Source organism: Haemorhous mexicanus, chromosome 7 (assembly GCF_027477595.1).
Source record: "Haemorhous mexicanus isolate bHaeMex1 chromosome 7, bHaeMex1.pri, whole genome shotgun sequence".
NCBI classification, from domain to species: Eukaryota; Metazoa; Chordata; class Aves; order Passeriformes; family Fringillidae; genus Haemorhous; species Haemorhous mexicanus.
The window spans coordinates 8,110,479-8,138,394 of NC_082347.1; the positions used below are offsets into that span (position 1 = coordinate 8,110,479).

Below are 27,916 nucleotides of genomic sequence, written 5' to 3' on the forward strand. Positions count from 1 at the left end.
TCCACACACCGTGGAGACCCCAGTCAAGTGGACAGGTAGAGAGGATGAATCAGACACTAAAAAAGCAAATCAGTAAAATATGCCAAGAAGCCAAGCTGCAGTGGCCCCAGGCTTTGCCAATAGCACTGTTAAGGATTAGGATAAAACCTAGGAGCGGGATGTCAGTCAGTCCTTATGAGATATTGTATGGGAAACCATATGAATCTCCTGAGCCTAACCCTAATGTACACGTTACAGGAAAACAGGAAGTGTATAATTATGTTCTGTCTCTTGGGAAAACTTTAGCTCGGCTCCGGAGCATCCTCGTGTGGAATAGACCAATAACTCTCGAGAACCCAGTTCATAACATACTTCCAGGAGACGAGGTGTACATTAAAAACTAAAATGAAGAACCGCTGAAAGAAAAGTAGAATGGACCCTATCAGGTACTGCTGACCACCTTTACAGCAGTGAAAGTAGCCGGTGTGGACCCCTGGATTCACTATACCCGAGTGAAGAAAGTCCATCCTGGATCACAGACTGTGTAAACTGTGGAACCGAGACTGCAGATAAGATGTGTTTAATTACTTTGAGAATGTTATTAGTAATTGTGCTAATGTCATAGTCATTAATGTCTTTGAGATATGGAATGCAAAAAGATCAACCAACCACTCTTCATTCTAGAATGAAGAGAGAGGCAGAAACACAAGTGATAAAAATTTCTAATGCAGTTAGGGCTGAGAATGTAATGATTGGATTAGTCAAAGATTTTGCCAAAATACAAAACACCAGTAGAATAACTGCCTGTCTGCCAACACCTAAGGCAGCAGGAGACCCAGTAAATTAGAGAACCATAACATCAAAACTACCTGAAATACAAAAAAACAAAACAATTGCATGCAAACAGGTACCCGAGTCGAGATAAGTAGTCAAACTTAGGAGAAAGTAGGAACATGGATGAGACCTATGAGCCAGAAAGACTGTATTCTAAGTGATGGCATACTAGGAACCCCTATGGACAGTCAGGAGGCATCACACAATGGCAATGCTATTTGCCACACTATAAAAAGATCATAAAAAATGTTACAGAAACCACTCTAATATGGAAGTGCGAGGCCGAAGATCAGAAAGATCAGATAGAGCCTTGAGACAGTGTGTGGTCTGTGAGTATACTTCAAAAATTCCAATATATGGCAAACACCCCTTGGTGTATTAAGTGGGAAAGTTCTGAGAGTGAAACAGATCCAGCAGTAACATACACTGCCACTAGTAGCAGAACGTGGGCAGACAAAGTAAGTTGGTGGGCATGCAATAAAACTTATGACTGCACTTCTGATAATGCAGAGATAAAACAGATGCCACCCCTGGCAACAGCCCTACAGATTAGTTGTGCTTGCAGAGGGATCAAACATAAACAAGGCAAAATGAATTATAAAGTGATTATAGGATGTACCAGGAGTACAAGTAAAAGTCCAGGACAATTTGTATGAGCAACAAGTGATGGTACCTGAACAACACATCTGCCTGTAGATGGGAAAGTAAAGGAAATTACTTTGGGCCTCCCAACCTTATGTCCAATTTGGAAAAAGTCCCCATTTAATTGAAAACATTAACTTCTGCAGATAAGAGCAAGACAAGAAGTTCTAGACAATGAAAATCCAGATGATACTTGGCAAGAACCCTCTAGTGGAGTGAAATTTGGGTGGGCCCTAGAGTCTTTGCTTGGTCCTATAGCAAACTATCAGACCTGTACAAACTTACAGGCCAAGTAGATAGACTAGCAAAAGTCACCCAGGAAGGATTTAGAGAATTAAACGTACAATTACAAGCCACCACAAAAATGACTTTGCAAAATCGATTAGCCTTAGATTTGTTACTCCTGAAGGAGCATGGAGTATGTGGATTTTTAAAGGGACGAGTTGATCATTGCTGCGTTCACATCCCAAATGTAACTGCAGATGTAGAATATGACATCAATCAGTTGAAACAAATAGAGCATGAGGCACAAGAAGAGCAAAAAGATTTGACTACAAGTTGGTTAAGAAAAATCTTTAAAGAGTTAAAGTGGAATGTGAGTTCATAGATTAAATCTATCACTGAGAGTGTGATAATATTATTAATTGTATTCTTAGCAATTTAGCTAGTTTACAGCATCTTAAAGAGAGAGATATAGAAGAAAACGTCCTGGAACCAGAGAATAATAAAAGCACTGGCACACGATCCACACCCACTATCTTCTGGTTCTCCAGCCCGTGATAGCATCCACGACAACGTTTACATAAACCCTGGATTTGAAGAACATCAAACATAAATTGAGAAGTAAAAGACTCTATCAAGTGAAAACATTTACACATATAGTGAAGTGAAAATGCTTTCAAAGGGGGGATAATGATAGTGGGGCCCTGGAAAATTGTTAAGATAGACTCTGAAATGTTAAGCTTTACGTTGCACCTGCGTAAGTAGTATGATAAATGACATAATTGTTAGATGTGATGATAGTTTAGTAATTAAAAATAATTATTGTATAATCATAAGAAGGATCGTGAGAAACTGTATGTTCCTAATCTAAGGAGGCTATGCTTGGCTGAAATCTATGTATACAATTGAACAATACAAGTTTAATAATTAACATGAAAGTTATATAATGGTAGAATATAAAAACATGTTCATCCCAAACTTATGTCGGAGTTAGATTTGGGTTTGTACCCCTGACACCCAGAGCTCTTCAATAAAAGCACCTGCATATAATCATTTCTCATGATTATGTGTTCCTGAACACTAACAATGAGGGAAATTGAAGAGGAAACTCCTAATTTTAGGAGCCTAAATTGAGGGAAAATCCCCCTTGATTCACTTTTGATTCGGGATTAAACGGAGGGGAGACGGTCCTTATGCATCATTTAGGGATCATAATCGAGAGGGAACCTCCGTTCCCGGTGATTCAAGGCTTTGAAGTGGCGACAAGAGGGAGTTTACGCTTGATTTAATTCAATAAGAAATTGGAAAAGAATGGTAAAGACGAGCTGACGCTGCCAGGCTTGGACTCAATTTATCGCCGACGGGCACCCAGCGCCGAGGGCACGAGAGGCACAGAGCGCTTTTGCTGGCCCCGGGCACCTGGCAAGTCCCAGCCCAGCCCGGCCAGAGAATCCCTGCGAGAATTCACTGTTGAGAGCCCCAGAAGCGGCTTCGCCGGGGCTGCGCTTCTTCTCCGGCTTTCTAGGGCATGGGGACTTCTTTCCTGTACGGCTTTTGTCGGGACAGGAGAGTCACGGTCCCCGCGGCGCGCCACACGCTTTGCCGCCCCGCTCGCTCCATTCTCCCCCTCCTGGTGGCGGCTCGGTCTCGCTGCCGTACGGTGCTGAGCCGAAACCCCGCCCGCAGCCCGCCTCCGCCTCTCCCCGTGGCACCAGCGGCAGCGCCCGCGGAGCCGCTCGAGTGGGGTGAACGGGGGGGACCGGACGGGCGGGCGACTCATTCCGTTTGGGTCATTCCGGATCGGCGGCGGCACCCGAAGCTCGGCGAGCCGGCGGCGGAGTTGGGAGGCGGCTCCAGGCCAGGTGCGACCCGCGGTCGGTCGATGCTGCCCCAGCTCGGGGCTCGCTGCGGGCGGAGGGGGCCGCGCTGAGGGGCGGGGGGGGGTTCTGGCGAGTTCCTTCTGCCGGCTTCCCCCGTGTCCCCCCCTGCGCTGAGATGGCCGAGGGAGCGGCTGCCCGCGGTCTCCCGCGTGCCCGGATCGCCGGGGACGAGCCGGTGCCGCGGCAGCGACGGCTCATCCCAGCTGCTCTCGGTAGAACGGAGGCGGCTGCTCCGTGCCCGGGACAGTTCCCGGCCGTGCGGCACCGGGCTGGGGGCCGCTGCTCGGGCGGGAGGTGTCCGTGCCACCCGTGTCTGGGCTGGCACGGGATGAACTTGAACGTGCCTCAGAGCCCGAAGCGCTGCAGGCGCCCAGTGCGGGCAGAAAGCGCCGCATCCTGCCTGCTGCGGGGCCGAGGCTTCTCGGCGCTGCCCTCTGTGCCAGGAGCCGCTCCGTGCTCACAGGCAGGGAGGGAGCCCCAGCGGCCGTGCCGGCGCTCGGTGTGCCCGGGCTCCAAGGCGCCGGGGCAGGGAATGCGGGGCACAGTGGTGAGCAGCCCGGGGCCGCTGCTTCTTGCCCCTCGGCAGGCGGACTCCGAGCCGCAGCTGCCCCGGGCCAGCAGCAGCCGGCAGCTCGCAGGCGCTCTCAGCGCCCGTCCCGGCACGGAGCTGGGCTGCAGCGGCTGCGGAGCCCCAGGGGCCGCGGCTGCGGGCACCGGAGAGCTGCCGGAGGCTGCGCTTGTCTCCGCAGCTGCTGCCGCACCTCTGGGCAGCGGGGAGAGCGCAGCCAGAGCTGGCAGCGCCCTCCTGAGCCTCGGGGTCCCGCAGGGCCGGTACCAGCAGTCCCTCTCATCGTGTCCCTTCCAGAGTGCCATCAGCGCCGGTGTAAAGCTGTTCCCGAGGCCGAGCTCCCAAAGGCTTTGCCAGCACTCCGGATGTCTCGGGAACCAGGTGCTGTTTGTTCCAGGCAGAGAGATGGCGCCTGTGAGCTGGAGGAGAGTAAATCCTGTCCCATTCCTGGAGCTGTGAATGAGCCCCAGCATCCCCAGGAGGGACCAGCAGCCGGGCTTCCACACTTGTCTGGGGTGCAAGAAGCCTCTTGGCATCAGTAGGGGGATGCCACTTGTGAGCGTGCAGTGAGTGCAGATGTGGAGAATGGATCCTGCACCAGGGATAGGAGTGTGAGGGAGCCCCTGAGTCCCCAGGGCACATCAGCAGCCAATAAAGAAGACAAAAGGAACCTCAGAAGATTGCTGGGTGAGTGCAGGGCCACCCCTGTGGCCACTAGGGAGGGGCCAGTGTCATCTCCCAAGCACAGGGCTGGTGTGTGGCTGCTTCCCGAGATCTGGAAGAAGCTTCAGGCTCTGGTGGACCCCATCGGTGGCTGGAAGCAAGAGCCCCAGCTGTCCCCAAGGCTGTGCAGTTCTCCTGCTGCAGCCTGTCCCCACAGCTGTGTCCAGGCTCTTGGCTCTCTGGCTGCCAGCTGAGTGAGGGCCACACTGGCTCAGGGCTCCCTGCTCTGCTCCCTGGCCATGGGCTGAGCAGATTGCAGGGCCGGCTCTGCTTCTGGCAGCCAGCAGCTCTTTCCTGCTCCAGGTCAGTGGTTCAGGCCCCATCCCGTGGTCACGGCGCTGCTGATTCTGCTGCTCCTGGTGCTGGTGCTGGCTTTGGGGGTGGCCTTGGCTGTGCAGTCAGGTAAGGGAAGGGCAGCAGCCTGGGCCCAGCCCCTCGGGGCAGAGTGGGCTCCCTGCAGAGGGGAATGCTCAGACCTTCTGCTCTTCTCCCTCCAGCTGCAACACAGGTTCCATTTACACCTGTGACTCTGCAGTGCTGTCCCTTTGGCTGGCTTGGGTACAATGGGGTCTGCTACACCTTCTCAAGGGATTACAGCACCTGGGAGCAGGGTCAGGAACGGTGCTCTGAGCTCGGGGCCTCCCTGGCCATTCTGAAGGATGAGGCCATGGTGAGTGAGGGGCTGCGGGCGGTGTGGGGTGGCTGAGGGGAGCCTGGGGGTGCTCCTGGGCCGGGCTCGGTGCTCGTAGGGCCGGGGCTGCAGCCCCGGGCTGGGGCCTTGCAGGGAAGGAGCCCCAGCGGGCGGGGGCAGCCCCGGGCACGTGTCCCCCCCGAGGGGCCGGGGCAGCTCCCACTCCTCTCTCCTGGGCAGGATTTGCTCTTCCGCCTCCGCGGGAACGGCGATTTCTGGCTCGGGCTGCGCAGACGGGGCGAGCGCCTGCAGTGGGAGGACGGCAGCAGCTACAGCTCCCGGTGAGTGCCGGGGAGCCGGGCAGGGCCTGGGGGAACAGGGACACAAGGTGTTCTCCTGGTGTCTTAGTTTGTCAACACAGGTGTCGGTTAAGAAAGGCAGGAGCTTTCCCTGAAATGGAAAACGTATGCCCCCTCCCTCTGAATTATTATAATTTTGAAATTACAAGGCTCTCAGGCAAAGATAAGGGAGCAGGAATAACACTTCTTGACTAGGAGAACTAAAAATACAAATGTAATCATAGAAACAAAAAAAAACCTACTGGCTGCTTCAATGTATTACCTGACACCCTGTGGGTCAGGGTGCTGGCAGCAGTCCCATTCAGTGGTGGCTGAAGCCCTCCTGCAGTCTCACGTGTGGTTGTGTTGGGTCAGTGCTCCTGTAGAAGGGTGGAGTTTTCCTCAGGTCCAGTCATGGTGTAGATGGGCCTGGTCTTCCTAGGGGAATCCAGTGGAGAAGAAACCTGCTGCTCTAGGAATCCAGTTGAAAAGGCTGCTGTGATGTTCCAAACCTCAGATTGTATCCACGTAGGAATTCTCGGCTTTCCCACCTGGGTGGAGCATCTCACAATGGGATGATGAAATTTTTTCAGCCATGCAGAGACATTCACTTGCCCATTAACAGCATATATCTCCTGGAGGAAGGATTGATTGCTGAGGAGATAAAGAAAACTGCTCAGTTAACAGAAGATAACTGCTCCTCCTCTAACAGATGGGACTAGAATACCCCTATTTCCAACCTAAGGCACCAGGCAGCCAGCGCTGGCTCTGCTCTTCCCTGCAGGTTTCCTGTCTTTGGCAGTTCCGAGTGTGTGTACCTGGCTGACGAGAGACTGAGGAGTGACAACTGCTCAAGTGAGCGGCCGTATGTCTGCAGCAAGGCCCAAGGTCCCCTGTAACAGGGGCTGCAGAAAGGACCTTCTCCACGCTGGGCAGTGCCAGCTTCACCTCTGAGCCCAGCACTGGGCTGCCCTTCCTCAGCTGCACCCTGTGCCTTGCACTTCCTCTCAGGGTCACCTCAGTGCCTCTTCATCCCCAGTGCCAGCGCTGGGCTGGGGCTGCAAAGGAAAAGTCTCTGCAATCCATCCTGCCACCGATGCTGCCTGGAGTGAGGGCATTGCCCTCATTATATGTGAGAAACACCGCTCACTATTTACACTTTTGATAAAAGTTTATTAAGGGCTAAAATCCCACTCTGGGATTCTTGGCTATTTGCACAGGGTTACCTTAGACTCTGTTCTCTATATACTGTTACATTGTAGAGCTACATGCATATTTATATGAGTTTTTAAAATTTTAAAGGTAACACTGAATTTACATCTTGTTTTGTTTAACTTTTTGCTTGTCTTCAGGCCATCCTGTACCTTAAACTAATGTATTTAATGTTTTCTTGTGGTTCTATATTTTTGTATTTTCATCCCCCTGTAGTGAGGCTCAATAAAGTCTTTTTTTTTTTCCCCATGCTCTGGGGTTTTTTTCTGTTTGCTTGTCTTTCTGATAAGAAAATTCTTGAATGTGGGAAATCAGTTAATTATTTTACACCATTTTCTGAGTTAGCATAATAGAGATTGTGAAGTATTGAAATGATTGTTTGATGTAGCTATGGTCTTAGAGATATCTATTACAGCACTTTTATAAAAGCTATACAATGCATACATAAACTGACAGATTATACTATATCAAAAGCAATAATTAGAAATTGTAATATCAGGATTTCTGTGATCAATAATAACTACCAAAACAAAAGTTAATACATGAATGCAGAAGCCAATACCTGTATTTGGTATTTATAACATTCTAGAACAAGCTCAGTTGGCAAATCCAAATCACCCTGGGCTCCTGGAAATCATCACAAACTGGCCTGAAGGTGAGAACTTTGGTCTGTCCTTGGAACATGTGAGAAATGACCCTCACTTTTAAAATTGTACAGGTTAATCAAACCTTAACAAAAAAATACAACAATGGACTGAGTAAGGGAAAATTACAGCACTGAGGTCTCTGGGACTGTCAGCCATGTGCTCCTTTACACAGTGGATGCTCTGCCTTTTACACCCTCAGCCCCTCCCAAAGTTTTGTCAGTCAGCTCCTTCTCTGCCCTCCACAGGTGGAGATCACTTCCTCACACCTTGAGGGGAGCTCAGGTGTTGTCCTGTGCCCCTCCTGGTAATGAGCCAGCCCTCCCAAATGCCCTGGGTACTGAGGCTGCTACAGGGGAAGGGAAAGGGGACTGTGGGAGGACATATTACAGTTACAGCACATTTACAAAACTTCTCCTAACATACACATAATATCTGTCCTTTACTTGTGAGAGCCAACTATCACATCATTCATCTATAACAAACCACACTTTTCCATTCCTATGAGTCATTTGGCTTGAAGAATTACCTGCCATTTTCAATTCTGATAATCTCTCAAAAAAAACCTTTAATGAGTCACACTAGCACCTGTTGATGAGGGTGAAGACAGTGGGAACAGAAGGAAAAAATATCTGAGGTTTTCTTTAGACTTATTTGGAATGGACAAAATGGGATCACTGAGGTCTGGTGTGGCTTTCTTTCCCCATCTACCGTGCCCATGGGGTTGCTGCTCATAGCAGGTGGATCTTAGTGGTGGGTACAGAGGCCAACTCAGTCTTGCCTTCTGGTTCCTGTGGCATTAACAGACAGCTGAGCAAGGACAGAGGTCTGGGGTGCCTTTCTTGCCCCCACCTTACCATGCCTATGGGATTGCTGCCCACAGCAGGGCTATGGAATCTTCTCAGTGGTGAGCACAGGGGCCAACCTGGTCTTGCCCTCTATTTCTTGTTTCACTCTACTTGTTGGTCCTTAAGGAAACTGCCCCAATACCTCTTATGGCTCCCCCAACAGATGCTTGTGATTCTCATCTATTAAAGCAGGACAATTACATCAATAAATGATACAGTTCAAACTCCCTGCCCAAAGTGTTAGGTAAATATTCCTCAAGCTGGCTGTAATCTCAACTCCACTTTTGGGACATCTTCAAGCTTCTTTGGTTCTCTCTCACCCAATCTGGATGTCACAGTCTATTCTTTGGGCTCTCTCACCAGCCTTTAATTCTGTTGCTGTGAGTCTGCCCTCGCTCTGTGGTTGGCAGAGCCCATTCAGCTCTTAGGTAGGAGGAAACTTCCAAGCCAAAAGGATTTCTGAAGCAGGACTAACCTGCAGCATCTGGGTGCCTTCAGGCCATCCCTCAAAAAGGAAAAGTGACTTCTGGACCCTGGCAGAGCCAAGTGATCTGTTGGCAGGAGAAATCAGGAATGGAGAAGGTGATTCCAGCTCTGCTGGTTGCTGTTCCTCCCCATTGGACAGGAGAGGATCAAGCACATTCCATCAGCCTTTGCTTCCTTAGGGCATGAAATCCCTGAGGGGACAAGGCCACCTCAGGCCATCAGATCCCTCCTGAGAGAAGGAAATGCTAAAAACCTCACCATGGTCTCAGCCACTAAAATGAGGAACTTTCCTTGTGGGTCCCCAATACCATTTCCCAAAAAGCCCAGCTGGTGTTGAAAATTGCATTCACATTCAGGGGGCAAAAGCAATAAGGAGTCCCAGACAGCTGAGGTAAAATGAGGGTTCCATAAAAGTAAAATTTCTCTTTGTTTTTAGCAGAGGCAGATTTTCATCTTTTAAGCCAAAATCTTCTCTAACACACAAAAGGACATAAAATACAGAAACTTGAAATATTTGTTTTTTGGCAATTCTATTTTTACATGAAGTGTGGCTGGATGAACACTACTAAAGCACACAAATACTGAGACTGCTACTGCAAACGGCAGAAATTACTGACAATTCTCTTCTACTGGCAGGATGAGTGAACATGTCTAAAGGTTTCTTTGTGTGGAGAGTAGCTACACTGAATGGTTTCAGCATTAAGATTACCTGAAATCATTGTTTTCCAGTTAAAGTGTTAAAAATGAACACTGTGTTTTAGATATATATTAAAATGGATTCTATATGTGTGGTGGTAAAGTAACTGCTATAAGGATATAGTTCCTATTTCTGTTGCTAACTAAAACTTAGAAATAGCTGATCTAGATATACTTGTGTTAAAATGCCTGCTTGGTTTAGCTAATATCCAAGGAATATATGGTGAGGACCCTGCTCTTCATGTGCCAACTATCAGCACTCATCTTCTGAAGGCAGTGTGGACCCAGGCCCAAGAACTGAAGGTGATGATAAAATGGACTGAAACCACAACCAAGAAATGTGCATGCTCTAAAAAGCAGGACCAGAGGAGGAGCCATGCAAAACAGTTCTTGGAGCATGTAAACCAGTTTGGGGAAAAGTTTACATAAGCACTAAGCAGATGCAGTAGAAATGCTGTATAAAGGGTGTTTCCAAACTAGCAGGTGTGCTCTTGGCTGAGGACCAACACACACCCGGCTGTAACCTCTGCTTTATTGTCTTTGTCTCCTCTTAAACTCCTTTATTAAACTTCCACATTTTACCAAGAGAGTGAACAGTGTTTACTATTTGAGGTATTTTCTCAGTCCCATTTTCAAGATGATTAACAGAAACTAAACTGAGGGCAACAGAGCATTACAGTGAGTCATAGTTTGATATGCAAAGAATTTATGGGAAGCAATAAAGAAGTTTTCTGTCTAACTAACAGTCTGCCGAACCACTAAGAAACAGGACATCCCTCTGTGAAAGAGACTGTTAAAACCAAAGGAACGCGGTCATTTCCTTTTCCCCTTCTGGCCGGGAATGAGGCAACACAGCCGGGAGGGCCCTGCCACAGGGCCAGGCTGGGCCCCTTCCCCATCCCGGCCCCGCTGCCGGGCAGGGAGAGGGGGGTGCTGCGGGCCGGATGGAGCCGGCCTTGCTCTCATCTGACTGCTTGTCATCCCCCCCAGCCCGGCCCAGCCGAGCCCCGGGAGCAGCCCCAGGCCAGCATGGGGATTTTACCCCAGAGAAGCTGCCCGCAGCCGTCGGGCAGGAGGAAGGAGAAGCCGCCCCTCTCCCACCCAGCCCATCCCCGGAGCGCTGCTGCTGCTGCTGAGCTCTGGCCGCGCTGATCAGATCTGAGCCCATCAGAATCAGATCTGAGCCGCTCCCCAGCCACAGCTCCGGCTCTGTAACGGGGTCAGGGCAAACATCTGCAGGCTCCAAGCACCATGGTAACCCTTCAGTGCTGCAGTCCTAACTCGAGTGAGAGACAAGAACAAGATACAAACATGAAAACGTCATGGTCAGTGAGGAGGAAGTTATTTTACATGTTGTTAAGTCCCAGACGGGAGGGATGAGGAGATGTCTTGATTTTAAAGCTGAAATCCTCTTGTAAGCTATGGAGAAAAGACACTTTTTCCCTATAATGCATAAAACTATGGGGAGATGAAGGGTTCAAATTGATATCCAACTGAGGCCTCCATACCAAAGTAAGTAGATGTTAAAGCAGCTGTAATCCCACAAAAAGTTTGAACAGAGAAAGAGAGAAGAGTAATCCCGTACTGCCAGGAGAAAACCTCTGTTCCCAGGGATGGAGATGACTTTAGAAATAAATAATAAGAACTTTTGCCTTTACCCAGCTCATCTTTAAAACAATACCCCATAAGTCAACACGAGCCATAAACAAGCTGTAGGAAGGCTTGTAGAAAATGAGAGAAGCTTCACAATAAATTCCCCTTGGCAGCTGCTATTTGTGACCAGATTAGGAACCAGGAGAAAACTGTTTTTGCTCTTGTGGAGAAGTCTCCATAACATTAACAAGAGGGACTTCTCTCCCCAAATGAACTGAAGAAAGTTTACTACCTCTAAAATAGTCTAACTGGAATTTTTTTGGTTTCTTTCTTTATTTTGTCAGTGGAAAAGAAAAAGTTGTGGGAGGAGAAGTTTTAGAAGTTTTCTGAAGGGTTTGCTTTAGTTCTTGCTAATTTTTTCCTTTCAGTTACTATTAAGAAAATTTTCTTTAAAGGCTTTTAAAGTTTTAAGCCTGCTTTAACTGTCTCCTAGTCCTAACTCACAGCAGGAAATGAGTACACTAGTGATTGGTCATACCCAAAACCACTACACAGTGCACTGTAAGACTCGGCTTTTTCAGGGAGAGGAGGGAGGAGCAAAGCTTAGCAAAGCTTTGCCAACTTTTGTTTTATTCTCTGTGAGAGGACACAAAGTGACTACACTGTTATGAATGAGGTCCCTATATGTCTAATTTAATAAACCACATAATTAGAATTTAGCACCAATTTTAATTGAGCAGCAATTTTATATAAAATAAGACAATCAAATATAATCAAGCAGATATAAAGTAATTTGGCAGTGGTTCAGATAAAGCATAAGCAAAACCGATCAGTCAGGGTACAGGGAGGGTTTTTCTCACCCTGCCTCACATTGATTGTATTATTTTATATAAAATATAATTATACAACAGGCAAAAGGATCCCAACACAACTTACATACTGTATGCTACTACATATTCATCAATATTTTCCTGTAAATCCCCTCCTATTTTCGATTCCTGAAATCTATGTCACTGTACTGCACAGGGCATGTGTGTTCCCCTCAGATACATTGATCATGGCACAGGACACTATTTCTGTGTGTTCCCCTCAGATACAATGATCACAGCACAGGACACTATTTCTGTATGTTCCCCCAGATACAATGATCATAGCACAGGACACTATTTCTGTGTGTTCCCCTCAGATACAATGATCACGGCACAGGACACTATTTCTGTGTGTTCCCTCAGATACAATGATCACGGCACAGGACACTATTTCTGTGTGTTCCCTCAGATACAATGATTATAACACAGGACACTATTTCTGTGTGTTCCCCTCAGATACAATGATCACGGCACAGGACACTATTTCTGTGTAGCCCACCTGTGTGTAAGGATGATGGCACAGGATCCTTACAGTCTGGAGGCACAGTCCTATCACTTCCCTGGGTTAATTGACAGGGTTTTTTAATTAAATAAAGTCGCTTTGGAGATGTGCCAACCACAGGTAATGTTTTAACACTCTTTTCTATAAAACAAATACTAAAACAATTTAGTTAAGCAATAAAAACCAAAAATTGTTGTAAGATCAAACTTACTGGCTGCTATCTGATGTTGGGGATAATTACTAAAACATCTTTGCCACCAGTAAACACACCTGCAATGTCCATCTGTAGCTGGAACAAATCTATGCAGTGACTCATAAATCTCCTCCCCCCAGCAGCTGTTGCTGGTAACACAATTATCCATTACAAAATGGCACACTTGCTCTCTTGCCTGTTCACAGGCTATTACAGCTAAAACTCGTTGGTCTCTCTCTTCTGTTAACTGAACAGCTGCATTAAAGGTTCTATCTCTATTACTTAAAGGTGCTCCTATAAAATCACTGAAAAGGCAAGCTATTGTAAGCTGGTCACGTAAGCGATTTGAGCAGGTTAAACAAAGCAGTTGATTTTCCCCTTGTTCTATTTGGTTACCTTCCACCACGAGTTAAACTGTACAGACAATACAAGTCCACGTGGGACAGTCTAGGCCATGCCCAGCACGTGTCCAGTGGTCTATTTCTTCCTGCACCTCTGTTGCTGGCATTAGTCTCTGATCCCAGTGTCTCAGGAGATGCTGAATTCGTTATTTGCGATGTTGTTCAGCCTCCAAACACGGCAGGGTTACTCGCCCCAATGATTCCAGAATTGATGGCAATTGGTGTTTGAGCAAGGTTAAAATTTTACAAAACTACCATCTGTAGTCAAGGTGTTTCTATGTTCCAGCTGAGCTCCCTACTGTACGACTTACCAGTGTGCTTACACTCTGGACCAACCCTGATGGTGGGTAACCATGGTGACAATGTTAATACCACCTCTCCTTACAACAGTTACATTCAATGCCTACAATTAGTAGCCTGTATAAAAATTTCTAGTGGATAGAAATTATATTTTTTAGCCATACTTTGGTACATATTGCACATTTTCCCTTTGCTCTAACACAATTGCTTTGACAAACAAAAAAAAATACACATATCAAACACACACTTAGATTAGCCAAACTACATAAAACATACATTCATGACTATAACAACTTTTACCCCAAATTATTTGCTTTTATCACTTCAAATTGTAATCCAAATCTTGGAATAATATGCTTCAACAAAATTTTGGCTACTGTATGAGCTGTAGCATGAGCCACAGGGACTGCTTCTACCTACTGAGTCAATTAATAACTAATAGATATTTCCACCTGCCCACTCTGGGTAATTTGGTAAAATCAATCTGGATCCTTTTAAATGGCCTGCATACTATATGGCAGCCCCCACAAGGATGGGTCCTCCACACCTTTTTGTTCAATTTTTTAACACGTGAAACGTCCCTGGATAATTTGTTTTCTGAAATCAAATATTCTTATATACCCATTGAATTTTAGAAAATGATCACAAAGTTCCTCAGTGAGCCCGTCGACGTCTGTCTGTCTGAGGGCTTTAGTCCTACCACCAGGGAGAATCCTAACTTGCCCCCCTAACTTCTTTATGGCTGCTAACTCTGCTAAGGAAAAAATATGGTGTTTTGTTCTGTGTTTCTGCTTTCCAAAAAGTCATAATTACAGTGCTGTTTTCCCTCAAGGCAGATTTTTGCTTCATTGCCAGCCAGTTAGGGGAGGTTATCAAGAGAGCCTCATATTTTACTACTGTTTTAAATGTTTGTACTACTTATTCAGTTCCTCTAATTCTTTTCCTGTGATCTTTTCTTATATCAATTTTTGTTCCCTTTTTTCTTCTATTTTCTCCTTTCATGCTACACTTCCTATATTTATATTTGGGTCGTCTCCATTTTCATCTTTCTCAAACCAGAGAAATTTTTCCTATTGAGGACCAATTTGATTGCTAGAAGGAGCTCGTCCATTGAATCCTTAATTTTTTTCTACCCTGTACATTTTTCTATTTTTAACACACATACTTATGAAGCTGCTGTGATTGTGACAGGCAGCACTAACATATGGATGTGCCACTAATGCAGGTTTCATCTTGTCCCTAAGTATTCTTAGAGATGCTACAAGTGAAAGAAGAGAACAGAAATAGGCGAGAGCAACACCGGCACAGGAATTCATGTTTTACTCTACCACTTTTCCTTTTAAAAAGATATGTAGATAACATGAACTTTTAAACTCTGTGGTTTGGGACAAACACTCTTTTCTCCCTTCCTTTGGAAGAGATTTGCAAGTCCTGAGACCCTGGGCCAATGCTCCCTGCATTCCATTTATGTTTTTACAATTAAACAAGGGGCTGATGAGATTGACAGGGAAGATGCAACTCAGGAGCTCACCAGACAGCAGCCTTCAAACTCTCTGGGTGATGCAGAGAGCAGTAGGGTGTGAAGACTGATGCCAGTGAGCAGATTATTATGGATTAATCTCACACTGGAAAGCAAAGTCACTTCTTAGAAGCCGCTCGTTATTTCCCGAGGTGCAGGAGCTGGAGTGTTTGACAGAGCCTGGGCAGAATGATGAAGAATATTCCTGTCAGATTTCTCCTTCCCTTCCTGTGCCAGCAAGAGAAACCCATCCTCGTTAGGGGTTTTGTTCCTGTGGGACAGTGTGTAGGTCAGAGCTAAAGCAGTGCCCGGGAGCATTAATGATTCAATCTGCACTGCCCCCCCAGCCGTGTGAGCTCTGAGCAGGGCGCTGGGAAGTGGGGCCGAGCCAATTTCGGGCACTCGGACTCGGAGCCTGAAGGGTTTGGAGTCAACAGCGGAGACTGAGCTCCCTCTGTGGTCAGAGCGGGGAGACACCTTCCTCTGCAGGGAATGCTTTTCCAGCCGGGGTTTCTCTCCTGACAGCTCAAGCCTTGCCTCTTCAAGAGCAGACCACGCTGTGCCCCCGGTGCTTCGCCGCTGGGAGCACTGGGAGAGATCCTGGAACTCTGGGAGGGAACTGGGAGCACTGGGAATGCCAGGAGGGACCTGGCAGGGAGAGTGGGAGCAGCAGGAGTGACCAAGAAGGAGCCCTGGGAGGGATATCAGGAGCCCTGGGAAGGAATAATGCTCCCAGCTCCTGCCCAGTGCTCTCCCCATCCCTCCCGGGGCTTGCCAGGGAGAGGGATACTGGCAGGGAACTGGGAGGGAACTCCTCAGCACTCGGCAAGGTGCAGCAGCCCCAGGGGTGACCAGTGAGGAGGGGGAAGTGCCCCCAGTCCCTCCCCAGTGCCCACAGAAATGGGGGGTGGGGGGGGGGGGGGGTTCGAGGAGAAAATAGATTGAAATGGAGAGGGGAAAGCTTTTCTGTAATTGTGTTTGAACTGGGCAGGATCCCCACTCACCTGTGATTGGAAGGGTCTCAGTTGAAGGAAAACACAACTTTTTCATCATTTTGGGTGTCTCCCTTGCTGGGCAATCACTGCTTGCCATTATTTTCATGTTTAAATGGAATGAGATAATCTTTATCATGTTCTTTGGTGGGTTTGAATTGAGAGAAAGCACCTCAGAACATCTCATCATCTTTAGGTTCAAATTGAGAGCAAACACGGCTGTCTCTGGTCTGAAAGGGCTTCCCTTGAGAGGAACCTCTTGATGTGCCACTGTAAGAGTTCCATCGAGGGGGACCCTCCATTTGAAGGGACCTTCAGAGAAGAAAAAGATGTCTAAAAGCCCCCAGAATGGTCGCTGTTGAGGGAAATGGAAGAGGGAAACTGCAATTCCCATTGTTTTAGGAGGCGAATTTCAGGCAAATCCCCTTCTGTGAGAATACCTGGGGCTGTGTCTGATCCCCACAGAGCAGAAGCTGCCTTGCCCTCAGCAGGGCACAGCCCTGTCCCATGAGGATGTGTCACAAAAGGGTCGGGAAAGACCACAGGACCTCAGCTCAGATGAGGCTCTCCACAAAGCCCAGAGATCTTTTCCTGGAGCTCTGAAAACACAGGAAAATCATGAGACAGCCCTGGGTCAAGGCACAGCAACCCTGCTGGAACAAGAGAAGGGACCAAAGGCTGAGCAGGCAGTGCAGGGAACAGCTGCAGACAGCCTGGTCAGAGAGATGCACCTGAGCTGGGCAACAAAGCAGAGAGATCCCAAAGGGACACGTGTCTGTAGATAGTGACACAAAGATCTGTCAAAGTTCATGGAAAGCCAGTTATCAATAAGGTAATGATACCTTATGGATAATGCCTGTTATAAAACTGAGTGAATTCACATGATGGAACCAATGTATCAGCAGGGACTGTCTCAGGAATTGGAGACAATATTCTTCCAGCATTCCTGGATCCATACCAGTGAAACACTGAACAGCTGACAATGGATAACAGCCATAATGCAGAACAACCCCCACTCTGCTGTGTTACCTATGGAAGATAAACCAGAAGAGATGACAATGAATGATCCTGTCAGGCAGTGCAGCCCTGACACCTGTGCAATCTGTGAGAGGATCAAGGGCCCAACAAACTGTATCTGCTTCTATCCAAAAGCAGGTGTTTATCAGTCTTTCATCACAGCTGTTTCAGCTGGATCTGTCTTATCTCTAGAAGAAAATAACCAAATCTTGCAGTGTAGACAAACATATTTGAAGAAAATGAACTTAGGACTTAAAATTAGTTGCAGTGTAATTCAATGCCACCTCAGTAGCATTGGAGGTACACTTTAGAGAACTTATAGTTACATCTTTAACACTGAATAAAAACTGAGGTTAATAAAACTCGAATGACAAGGCTTAAAGTAAAGAAGACTGAAACTTGACCATGTCTAAATGCAACAAAACTCAAACCTGAAAAAAATACACCTGGACAAAAATGAGAAGTAAAACAATAACTCAATAGAGCAATCAAATGTAAACAAACATACAACAACAAATATAAACAAACTCACATCTAACATCGCTTAATTTTACCAGCAGTAAAACTATATTAAAAAAAAACCAGAAGTGAAATAACAATCAATATCTTCAAAAGTTCTGGCTACTAAGAATCGTAAATAAACGCTGCAGGCATAAATACCAAAAAGCAGTAAAGCAACCTTGGGTCTGGGAGGCATCCTACGCAAGGTAGAATTTCAGGAGCCACTCCGGCCCGCAGGACCCCGAACAACAAAGGCTGGCACATTTCAATCACAAAGAAAAGTCAGCAGCCCAGGTTCTTAGTGTCATTTTGCAGGAGGTACTTGGCACTGTCAATCCAGCCTGACTTGGCACTGGAGCCGGCTTGCATCAGGGAGGCATCCTGCGCAATGCCGAGTTTCAAGAGCCAGCCGGCAACTCTGAGCCACAGGCCCTGGAACACATAGGCAGGCCCTTCCACCTAAGAAACAAAAGTCACCTGCCCAGGTTCTTGGTGTCAGATTGCAGCAGGTACTTGGAACTTTAATTCCAGCGTACTTGGCACTGGTGCCAGCTTCAGTCGGGGAGGCATCCTGCGCAATGCCGAATTTCAGGAGCCAGCCGGACACTCTGAGCCACAGACCCGGGAACCCATAGGCAGGCCCTTCCACCTAAGAAACAAAAGTCACCAGCCCAGGTTCTTGCTGTCAGTTTGCAGCAGGTACTTGGCACTGTCAATCAAGCCTGACTTGCCACTGGTGCATGCTTCAGTCGGGGAGGCATCCTGCGCAATGCCGAATTTCAGGAGCCAGCGGGCCACTCTGCGCCACAGGCCCTGGAACACATAGGCAGGCCCTTCCACCTAAGAAACAAAAGTCAGCAACCCAGGTTCTTGGTGTCAGTTTGCAGGAGGTACTTGGCACTGTCAGTCCAGCCTGACTTCGCTCTGGTGCCAGCTTCACTCGGGGAGGAATCCTGCGCAATGCCGAATTTCAGGAGCCAGCCGGACACTCTGAGCCACAGACCCAGGAACACATAGGCAGGCCCTTCCACCTAAGAAACAAAAGTCACCAGCCCAGGTTCTTGCTGTCAGTTTGCAGCAGGTACTTGGCACTGTCAATCAAGCCTGACTTGCCACTGGTGCATGCTTCAGTCAGGGAGGCATCCTGCGCAATGCCGAATTTCAGGAGCCAGCGGGCCACTCTGCGCCACAGGCCCTGGAACACATAGGCAGGCCCTTCCACCTAAGAAACAAAAGTCAGCAACCCAGGTTCTTGGTGTCAGTTTGCAGGAGGTACTTGGCACTGTCAGTCCAGCCTGACTTGCCACTGGTGCATGCTTCAGTCGGGGAGGCATCCTGCGCAATGCCGAATTTCAGGAGCCAGCCGGCCACTCTGAGCCACAGGCCCTGGAACACATAGGCAGGCCCTTCCACCTAAGAAACAAAAGAGAGCCACCCAGGTTCTTGGTGTCAGTTTGCAGCAGGTACTTGGAAATATCAGTCAAGCCTGACCTGGCTCTGGTGCCAGCTTCAGTCGGGGAGGAATCCTGTGCAATGCCGAATTTCAGGAGCCAGCCGGCCACTCTGAGCCACAGGCCCTGGAACACATAGGCAGGCCCTTCCACCTATGAAGCAAAAGTCAGCACCCAGGTTCTTGGTGTCAGATTGCAGCAGGTACTTGGCACTGTCAGTCCAGCCTGACCTGGCATTGGTGCCAGCTTCAGTCGGGGAGGAATCCTCCGCAATGCCGAATTTCAGGAGCCAGCCGGCCACTCTTAGCCACAGGCCCTGGAACACATAGGCAGGCCCTTCCACCTAAGAAACAAAAGTCACCAGCCCAGGTTCTTGGTGTCAGTTTGCAGCAGGTACTTTTCATCCTCAAGCCAGAAGACTTGCCACTGGTGCCAGCTTCACTCGGGGAGGCATCCTGCGCAATGCCAAATTCCATTAGCCAGCCGGCCACTCTGAGCCACAGGCCCTGGAACACATAGGCAGGCCCTTCCACCTAAGAAACAAAAGTCACCTGCCCAGGTTCTTGGTGTCATTTTGCAGGAGGTACTTGGCACTGTCAATCCAGCCTTACTTGCCACTGGCGCATGCTTTGGTCTGGGAGGAATCCTGCACAATGCCGAATTCCAGGAGCCAGCCGGCCACTCTGAGCCAGAGACCCTGGAACACATAGGCAGGCCCTTCCACCTAAGAAACAAAATCAGCAGCCCAGGTTCTTGGTGTCAGTTTGCAGCAGGCACTTGGCACTGTCAATCAAGCCTGACTTGCCACTGGTGCATGCTTCAGTCGGGGAGGCATCCTGCGCAATGCCGAATTTCAGGAGCCAGCCCTCCACTCTGAGCCACAGACCCTGGAACACATAGGCAGGCCCTTCCACCTAAGAAACAAAAGAGAACAACCCAGGTTCTTGGTGTCAGTTTGCAGCAGGTACTTGGAAATATCAGTCAAGCCTGACTTGGCTCTGGTGCCAGCTTCACTCTGGGAGGCATCCTGCGCAATGCCGAATTTCAGGAGCCAGCCGGCCACTCTGAGCCACAGGCCCTGGAACACATAGGCAGGCCCTTCCACCTAAGAAACAAAAGTCACCAGCCCAGGTTCTTGGTGTCAGTTTGCAGCAGGTACTTGGAAATATCAGTCAAGCCTGACTTGGCTCTGGTTCATGCTTCACTCTGGGAGGAATCCTGCGCATTGCCGAATTTCAGGAGCCAGCCGGCCACTCTGAGCCACAGACCCTGGAACACATAGGCAGGCCCTTCCACCTAAGAAACAAAAGTCACCTGCCCAGGTTCTTGGTGTCAGATTGCAGCAGGTACTTGGCACTGTCAATCCAGCCTGACTTGCCACTGGTGCATGCTTTGGTCTGGGAGGAATCCTGCGCAATGCGGAATTTCAGGAGCCAGCCGGCCACTCTGAGCCACAGGCCCTGGAACACATAGGCAGGCCCTTCCACCTAAGAAACAAAAGAGAGCAACCGAGGTTCTTGGTGTCAGTTTGCAGCAGGTACTTGGAAATATCAGTCAAGCCTGACTTGGCTCTGGTGCCAGCTTCACTCGGGGAGGAATCCTGCGCAATGCCGAATTTCAGGAGCCAGCCGGCCACTCTGAGCCACAGGCCCTGGAACACATAGGCAGGCCCTTCCACCTAAGAAACAAAAGTCACCAGCCCAGGTTCTTCGTGTCAGTGCCAAGTACCTGCTGCAATCTGTCAGTCCAGTCTGACCTGGCATTGGTGCCAGCTTCACTCGGGGAGGAATCCTGCGCAATGCCGAATTTCAGGAGCCAGCCGGCCACTCTGAGCCACAGGCCCTGGAACCCATAGGCAGGCCCTTCCACCTAAGAAACAAAAGTCACCAGCCCAGGTTCTTGGTGTCAGTTTGCAGGAGGTACTTGGCACTGTCAGTCCAGCCTGACTTCGCTCTGGTGCCAGCTTCACTCTGGCATGAATCCTGCGCAATGCCGAATTTCAGGAGCCAGCCGGCCACTCTGAGCCACAGGCCCTGGAACACATAGGCAGGCCCTTCCACCTAAGAAACAAAAGTCACCAGCCCAGGTTCTTGGTGTCAGTTTGCAGCAGGTACTTGGCACTGTCAATCCAGCCTGACTTGCCACTGGTGCCAGCTCCACTCGGGGAGGAATCCTGCGCAATGCGGAATTTCAGGAGCCAGCCGGCCACTCTTAGCCACAGGCCCTGGAACACATAGGCAGGCCCTTCCACCTAAGAAACAAAAGTCAGCAGCCCAGGTTCTTGGTGTCAGATTGCAGCAGGTACTTGGCATTGTCAAGCCAGCCTGACTTGCCACTGGTGCACGCTTCATTCTGGGAGGCATCCTGCGCAATGCCGAATTCCATTAGCCAGCCGGACACTCTGAGCCACAGGCCCTGGAACACATAGGCAGGCCCTTCCACCTAAGAAACAAAAGTCAGCAGCCCAGGTTCTTGGTGTCATTTTGCAGCAGGTACTTGGCACTGTCAATCCAGCCTGACTTGCCACTGGCGCATGCTTTGGTCTGGGAGGAATCCTGCGCAATGCCGAATTCCAGGAGCCAGCCGGCCACTCTGAGCCACAGGCCCTGGAACACATAGGCAGGCCCTTCCACCTAAGAAACAAAAGAGAACAACCCAGGTTCTTGGTGTCAGTTTGCAGCAGGTACTTGGCACTGTCAGTCCAGCCTGACTTCGCTCTGGTGCCAGCTTCACTCGTGGAGGAATCCCTCGCAATGCCGAATTTCAGGAGCCAGCCGGCCACTCTGAGCCACAGGCCCTGGAACACATAGGCCGGCCCTTCCACCTAAGAAACAAAAGTCAGCAGCCCTGGTTCTTGGCGTCAGTTTGCAGCAGGTACTTGGCACTGTCAATCCAGCCTGACTTGCCACTGGTGCCAGCTTCAGTCGGGGAGGCACCCTGCGCAATGCCGAATTTCAGGAGCCAGCCGGCCATTCTGAGCCACAGGCCATGGAACACATAGGCAGGCCCTTCCACCTAAGAAACAAAAGTCACCAGCCCAGGTTCTTGGTGTCAGTTCGCAGAGGGTACTTGACACTGTCAATCCAGCCTGACTTGGCTCTGGTTCATGCTTCACTCGTGGAGGAATCCTGCGCAATGCCGAATTTCAGGAGCCAGCCGGCCACTCTGAGCCACAGATCCTGGAACACATAGGCAGGCCCTTCCACCTAAGAAACAAAAGTCACCTGCCCAGGTTCTTGGTGTCAGTTTGCAGCAGGTACTTGGAAATATCAGTCCAGCCTGACTTGGCTCTGGTGCCAGCTTCACTCGGGGAGGAATCCTGCGCAATGCCGAATTCCATTAGCCAGCCGGACACTCTGAGCCACAGGCCCTGGAACACATAGGCAGGCCCTTCCACCTAAGAAACAAAAGTCAGCAACCCAGGTTCTTGGTGTCAGATTGCAGCAGGTACTTGGCATTGTCAAGCCAGCCTGACTTGCCACTGGTGCCAGCTTCACTCAGGGAGGAATCCTGCGCAATGCCGAATTCCAGGAGCCAGCCGGCCACTCTTAGCCACAGGCCCTGGAACACATAGGCAGGCCCTTCCACCTAAGAAACAAAAGAGAGCCACCCAGGTTCTTGGTGTCAGATTGCAGCAGGTACTTGGCATTGTCAAGCCAGCCTGACTTGCCACTGGTGCCAGCTTCAATCTGGGAGGAATCCTGCGCAATGCCGAATTCCAGGAGCCAGCCGGCCACTCTTAGCCACAGGCCCTGGAACACATAGGCAGGCCCTTCCACCTAAGAAACAAAAGTCACCAGCCCAGGTTCTTGGTGTCAGATTGCAGCAGGTACTTGGCATTGTCAAGCCAGCCTGACTTGCCACTGGTGCCAGCTTCACTCTGGGAGGCATCCTGCGCAATGCCGAATTCCAGGAGCCAGCCGGCCACTCTGAGCCACAGGCCCTGGAACACATAGGCAGGCCCTTCCACCTAAGAAACAAAATCAGCAGCCCAGGTTCTTGGTGTCAGTTTGCAGCAGGTACTTGGCACTGTCAATCAAGCCTGACTTGCCACTGGTTCATGCTTCAGTCGGGGAGGCATCCTGCGCAATGCCGAATTTCAGGAGCCAGCCGGCCACTCTGAGCCACAGGCCCTGGAACACATAGGCAGGCCCTTCCACCTAAGAAACAAAAGACAACAACCCAGGTTCTTGGTGTTAGTTTGCAGCAGGTACTTGGCACTGTCAATCCAGCCTGACTTGCCACTGGTGCATGCTTCAGTCGGGGAGGAATCCTGTGCAATGCCGAATTTCAGGAGCCAGCTGGCCACTCTTAGCCACAGGCCCTGGAACACATAGGCAGGCCCTTCCACCTAAGAAACAAAAGTCACCAGCCCAGGTTCTTGGTGTCAGATTGCAGCAGGTACTTTTCATCGTCAAGCCAGAAGACTTGCCACTGGTGCCAGCTTCACTCGGTGAGGCATCCTGCGCAATGCCAAATTCCATTAGCCAGCCGGCCACTCTGAGCCACAGGCCCTGGAACACATAGGCAGGCCCTTCCACCTAAGAAACAAAAGTCACCTGCCCAGGTTCTTGGTGTCATTTTGCAGGAGGTACTTGGAAATATCAGTCAAGCCTGACTTGGCTCTGGTGCCAGCTTCACTCTGGGAGGCATCCTGCGCAATGCCGAATTTCAGGAGCCAGCCGGCCACTCTGAGCCACAGGCCCTGGAACACATAGGCAGGCCCTTCCACCTAAGAAACAAAAGTCAGCAGCCCAGGTTCTTGGTGTCAGTTTGCAGCAGGTACTTGGCACTGTCAATCCAGCCTGACTTGCCACTGGTGCCAGCTTCAGTATGGAAGGCATCCTGCGCAATGCCGAATTTCAGGAGCCAGCCGGCCACTCTGAGCCACAGACACTGGAACACATAGGCAGGCCCTTCCACCTAAGAAACAAAAGTCACCTGCCCAGGTTCTTGGTGTCAGTTTGCAGCAGGTACTTGGCACTGTCAATCAAGCCTTACTTGCCACTGGTGCATGCTTCAGTATGGAAGGCATCCTGAGCAATGCCGAATTTCAGGAGCCAGCCGGCCACTCTGAGCCACAGACCCTGGAACACATAGGCAGGCCCTTCCACCTAAGAAACAAAAGTCACCTGCCCAGGTTCTTGGTGTCAGATTGCAGCAGGTACTTGGCACTGTCAATCCAGCCTGACTTGCCACTGGTGCATGCTTTGGTCTGGGAGGAATCCTGCGCAATGCGGAATTTCAGGAGCCAGCGGGCCACTCTGAGCCACAGGCCCTGGAACACATAGGCAGGCCCTTCCACCTAAGAAACAAAAGAGAGCAACCCAGGTTCTTGGTGTCAGTTTGCAGCAGGTACTTGGAAATATCAGTCAAGCCTGACTTGGCTCTGGTGCCAGCTTCACTCGGGGAGGAATCCTGCGCAATGCCGAATTTCAGGAGCCAGCCGGCCACTCTGAGCCACAGGCCCTGGAACACATAGGCAGGCCCTTCCACCTAAGAAACAAAAGTCAGCAACCCAGGTTCTTGGTGTCAGATTGCAGCAGGTACTTGGCACTGTCAATCCAGCCTGACTTGCCACTGGTGCATGCTTTGGTCTGGGAGGAATCCTGCGCAATGCGGAATTTCAGGAGCCAGCCGGCCACTCTGAGCCACAGGCCCTGGAACACATAGGCAGGCCCTTCCACCTAAGAAACAAAAGAGAGCAACCGAGGTTCTTGGTGTCAGTTTGCAGCAGGTACTTGGAAATATCAGTCAAGCCTGACTTGGCTCTGGTGCCAGCTTCACTCGGGGAGGAATCCTGCGCAATGCCGAATTTCAGGAGCCAGCCGGCCACTCTGAGCCACAGGCCCTGGAACACATAGGCAGGCCCTTCCACCTAAGAAACAAAAGTCACCAGCCCAGGTTCTTCGTGTCAGTGCCAAGTACCTGCTGCAATCTGTCAGTCCAGTCTGACCTGGCATTGGTGCCAGCTTCACTCGGGGAGGAATCCTGCGCAATGCCGAATTTCAGGAGCCAGCCGGCCACTCTGAGCCACAGGCCCTGGAACCCATAGGCAGGCCCTTCCACCTAAGAAACAAAAGTCACCAGCCCAGGTTCTTGGTGTCAGTTTGCAGGAGGTACTTGGCACTGTCAGTCCAGCCTGACTTCGCTCTGGTGCCAGCTTCACTCTGGCATGAATCCTGCGCAATGCCGAATTTCAGGAGCCAGCCGGCCACTCTGAGCCACAGGCCCTGGAACACATAGGCAGGCCCTTCCACCTAAGAAACAAAAGTCACCAGCCCAGGTTCTTGGTGTCAGTTTGCAGCAGGTACTTGGCACTGTCAATCCAGCCTGACTTTCCACTGGTGCCAGCTCCACTCGGGGAGGAATCCTGCGCAATGCCGAATTTCAGGAGCCAGCCGGCCACTCTTAGCCACAGGCCCTGGAACACATAGGCAGGCCCTTCCACCTAAGAAACAAAAGTCAGCAGCCCAGGTTCTTGGTGTCAGATTGCAGCAGGTACTTGGCATTGTCAAGCCAGCCTGACTTGCCACTGGTGCACGCTTCACTCTGGGAGGCATCCTGCGCAATGCCGAATTCCATTAGCCAGCCGGCCACTCTGAGCCACAGGCCCTGGAACACATAGGCAGGCCCTTCCACCTAAGAAACAAAAGTCAGCAGCCCAGGTTCTTGGTGTCATTTTGCAGCAGGTACTTGGCACTGTCAATCCAGCCTGACTTGCCACTGGCGCATGCTTTGGTCTGGGAGGAATCCTGCGCAATGCCGAATTCCAGGAGCCAGCCGGCCACTCTGAGCCACAGGCCCTGGAACACATAGGCAGGCCCTTCCACCTAAGAAACAAAAGAGAACAACCCAGGTTCTTGGTGTCAGTTTGCAGCAGGTACTTGGCACTGTCAGTCCAGCCTGACTTCGCTCTGGTGCCAGCTTCACTCGTGGAGGAATCCCTCGCAATGCCGAATTTCAGGAGCCAGCCGGCCACTCTGAGCCACAGGCCCTGGAACACATAGGCCGGCCCTTCCACCTAAGAAACAAAAGTCAGCAGCCCAGGTTCTTGGTGTCAGTTTGCAGCAGGTACTTGGCACTGTCAATCCAGCCTGACTTGCCACTGGTGCCAGCTTCAGTCGGGGAGGCACCCTGCGCAATGCCGAATTTCAGGAGCCAGCCGGCCATTCTGAGCCACAGGCCCTGGAACACATAGGCAGGCCCTTCCACCTAAGAAACAAAAGTCACCAGCCCAGGTTCTTGGTGTCAGTTCGCAGCAGGTACTTGACACTGTCAATCCAGCCTGACTTGCCACTGGTGCCAGCTTCTGTATGGAAGGCATCCTGCGCAATGCCGAATTTCAGGAGCCAGCCGGGCACTCTGAGCCACAGACACTGGAACACATAGGCAGGCCCTTCCACCTAAGAAACAAAAGTCACCTGCCCAGGTTCTTGGTGTCAGTTTGCAGCAGGTACTTGGCACTGTCAATCAAGCCTGACTTGCCACTGGTGCATGCTTCAGTATGGAAGGCATCCTGAGCAATGCCGAATTTCAGGAGCCAGCCGGCCACTCTGAGCCACAGACCCTGGAACACATAGGCAGGCCCTTCCACCTAAGAAACAAAAGTCACCTGCCCAGGTTCTTGGTGTCAGATTGCAGCAGGTACTTGGCACTGTCAATCCAGCCTGACTTGCCACTGGTGCATGCTTTGGTCTGGGAGGAATCCTGCGCAATGCGGAATTTCAGGAGCCAGCGGGCCACTCTGAGCCACAGGCCCTGGAACACATAGGCAGGCCCTTCCACCTAAGAAACAAAAGAGAGCAACCCAGGTTCTTGGTGTCAGTTTGCAGCAGGTACTTGGAAATATCAGTCAAGCCTGACTTGGCTCTGGTGCCAGCTTCACTCGGGGAGGAATCCTGCGCAATGCCGAATTTCAGGAGCCAGCCGGCCACTCTGAGCCACAGGCCCTGGAACACATAGGCAGGCCCTTCCACCTAAGAAACAAAAGTCACCAGCCCAGGTTCTTCGTGTCAGTGCCAAGTACCTGCTGCAATCTGTCAGTCCAGTCTGACCTGGCATTGGTGCCAGCTTCACTCGGGGAGGAATCCTGCGCAATGCCGAATTTCAGGAGCCAGCCGGCCACTCTGAGCCACAGGCCCTGGAACCCATAGGCAGGCCCTTCCACCTAAGAAACAAAAGTCAGCAGCCCAGGTTCTTGGTGTCAGTTTGCAGCAGGTACTTGGCACTGTCAGTCCAGCCTGACTTCGCTCTGGTGCCAGCTTCACTCGTGGAGGAATCCCTCGCAATGCCGAATTTCAGGAGCCAGCCGGCCACTCTGAGCCACAGGCCCTGGAACACATAGGCCGGCCCTTCCACCTAAGAAACAAAAGTCACCAGCCCAGGTTCTTGGTGTCAGTTTGCAGCAGGTACTTGGCACTGTCAATCCAGCCTGACTTGCCACTGGTGCCAGCTTCAGTCGGGGAGGCACCCTGCGCAATGCCGAATTTCAGGAGCCAGCCGGCCATTCTGAGCCACAGGCCATGGAACACATAGGCAGGCCCTTCCACCTAAGAAACAAAAGTCACCAGCCCAGGTTCTTGGTGTCAGTTCGCAGCAGGTACTTGACACTGTCAATCCAGGCTGACTTGGCTCTGGTTCATGCTTCACTCGTGGAGGAATCCTGCGCAATGCCGAATTTCAGGAGCCAGCCGGCCACTCTGAGCCACAGATCCTGGAACACATAGGCAGGCCCTTCCACCTAAGAAACAAAAGTCACCTGCCCAGGTTCTTGGTGTCAGTTTGCAGCAGGTACTTGGAAATATCAGTCCAGCCTGACTTGGCTCTGGTGCCAGCTTCACTCGGGGAGGAATCCTGCGCAATGCCGAATTCC

The 27,916-nt window shown here is 50.3% G+C and overlaps 1 protein-coding gene and 1 long non-coding RNA gene across 4 annotated transcripts in view; both read left to right on the plus strand.

Annotated features, from left to right (window-relative positions):
- Positions 1 to 27,916, plus strand: part of LOC132329693 (C-type lectin domain family 2 member D-like) — a 111,265-nt gene that overhangs the window by 5,869 nt on the left and 77,480 nt on the right. The gene's annotated exons all lie outside the window — the stretch shown is intronic.
- On the plus strand, positions 3,359 to 7,278 carry LOC132329694 (uncharacterized). Of its 3 annotated transcripts, none has more exons than XR_009487125.1 (6): positions 3,359 to 3,539; positions 4,423 to 4,812; positions 5,152 to 5,250; positions 5,346 to 5,518; positions 5,720 to 5,820; positions 6,260 to 7,278. It is a non-coding gene; the product is annotated as an uncharacterized LOC132329694 (long non-coding RNA). The 3 variants fall into 3 exon arrangements; XR_009487124.1 differs by having other exon boundaries at positions 3,364 to 3,539; positions 6,602 to 7,278; XR_009487126.1 differs by having other exon boundaries at positions 3,364 to 3,539; positions 4,523 to 4,812; positions 6,602 to 7,278.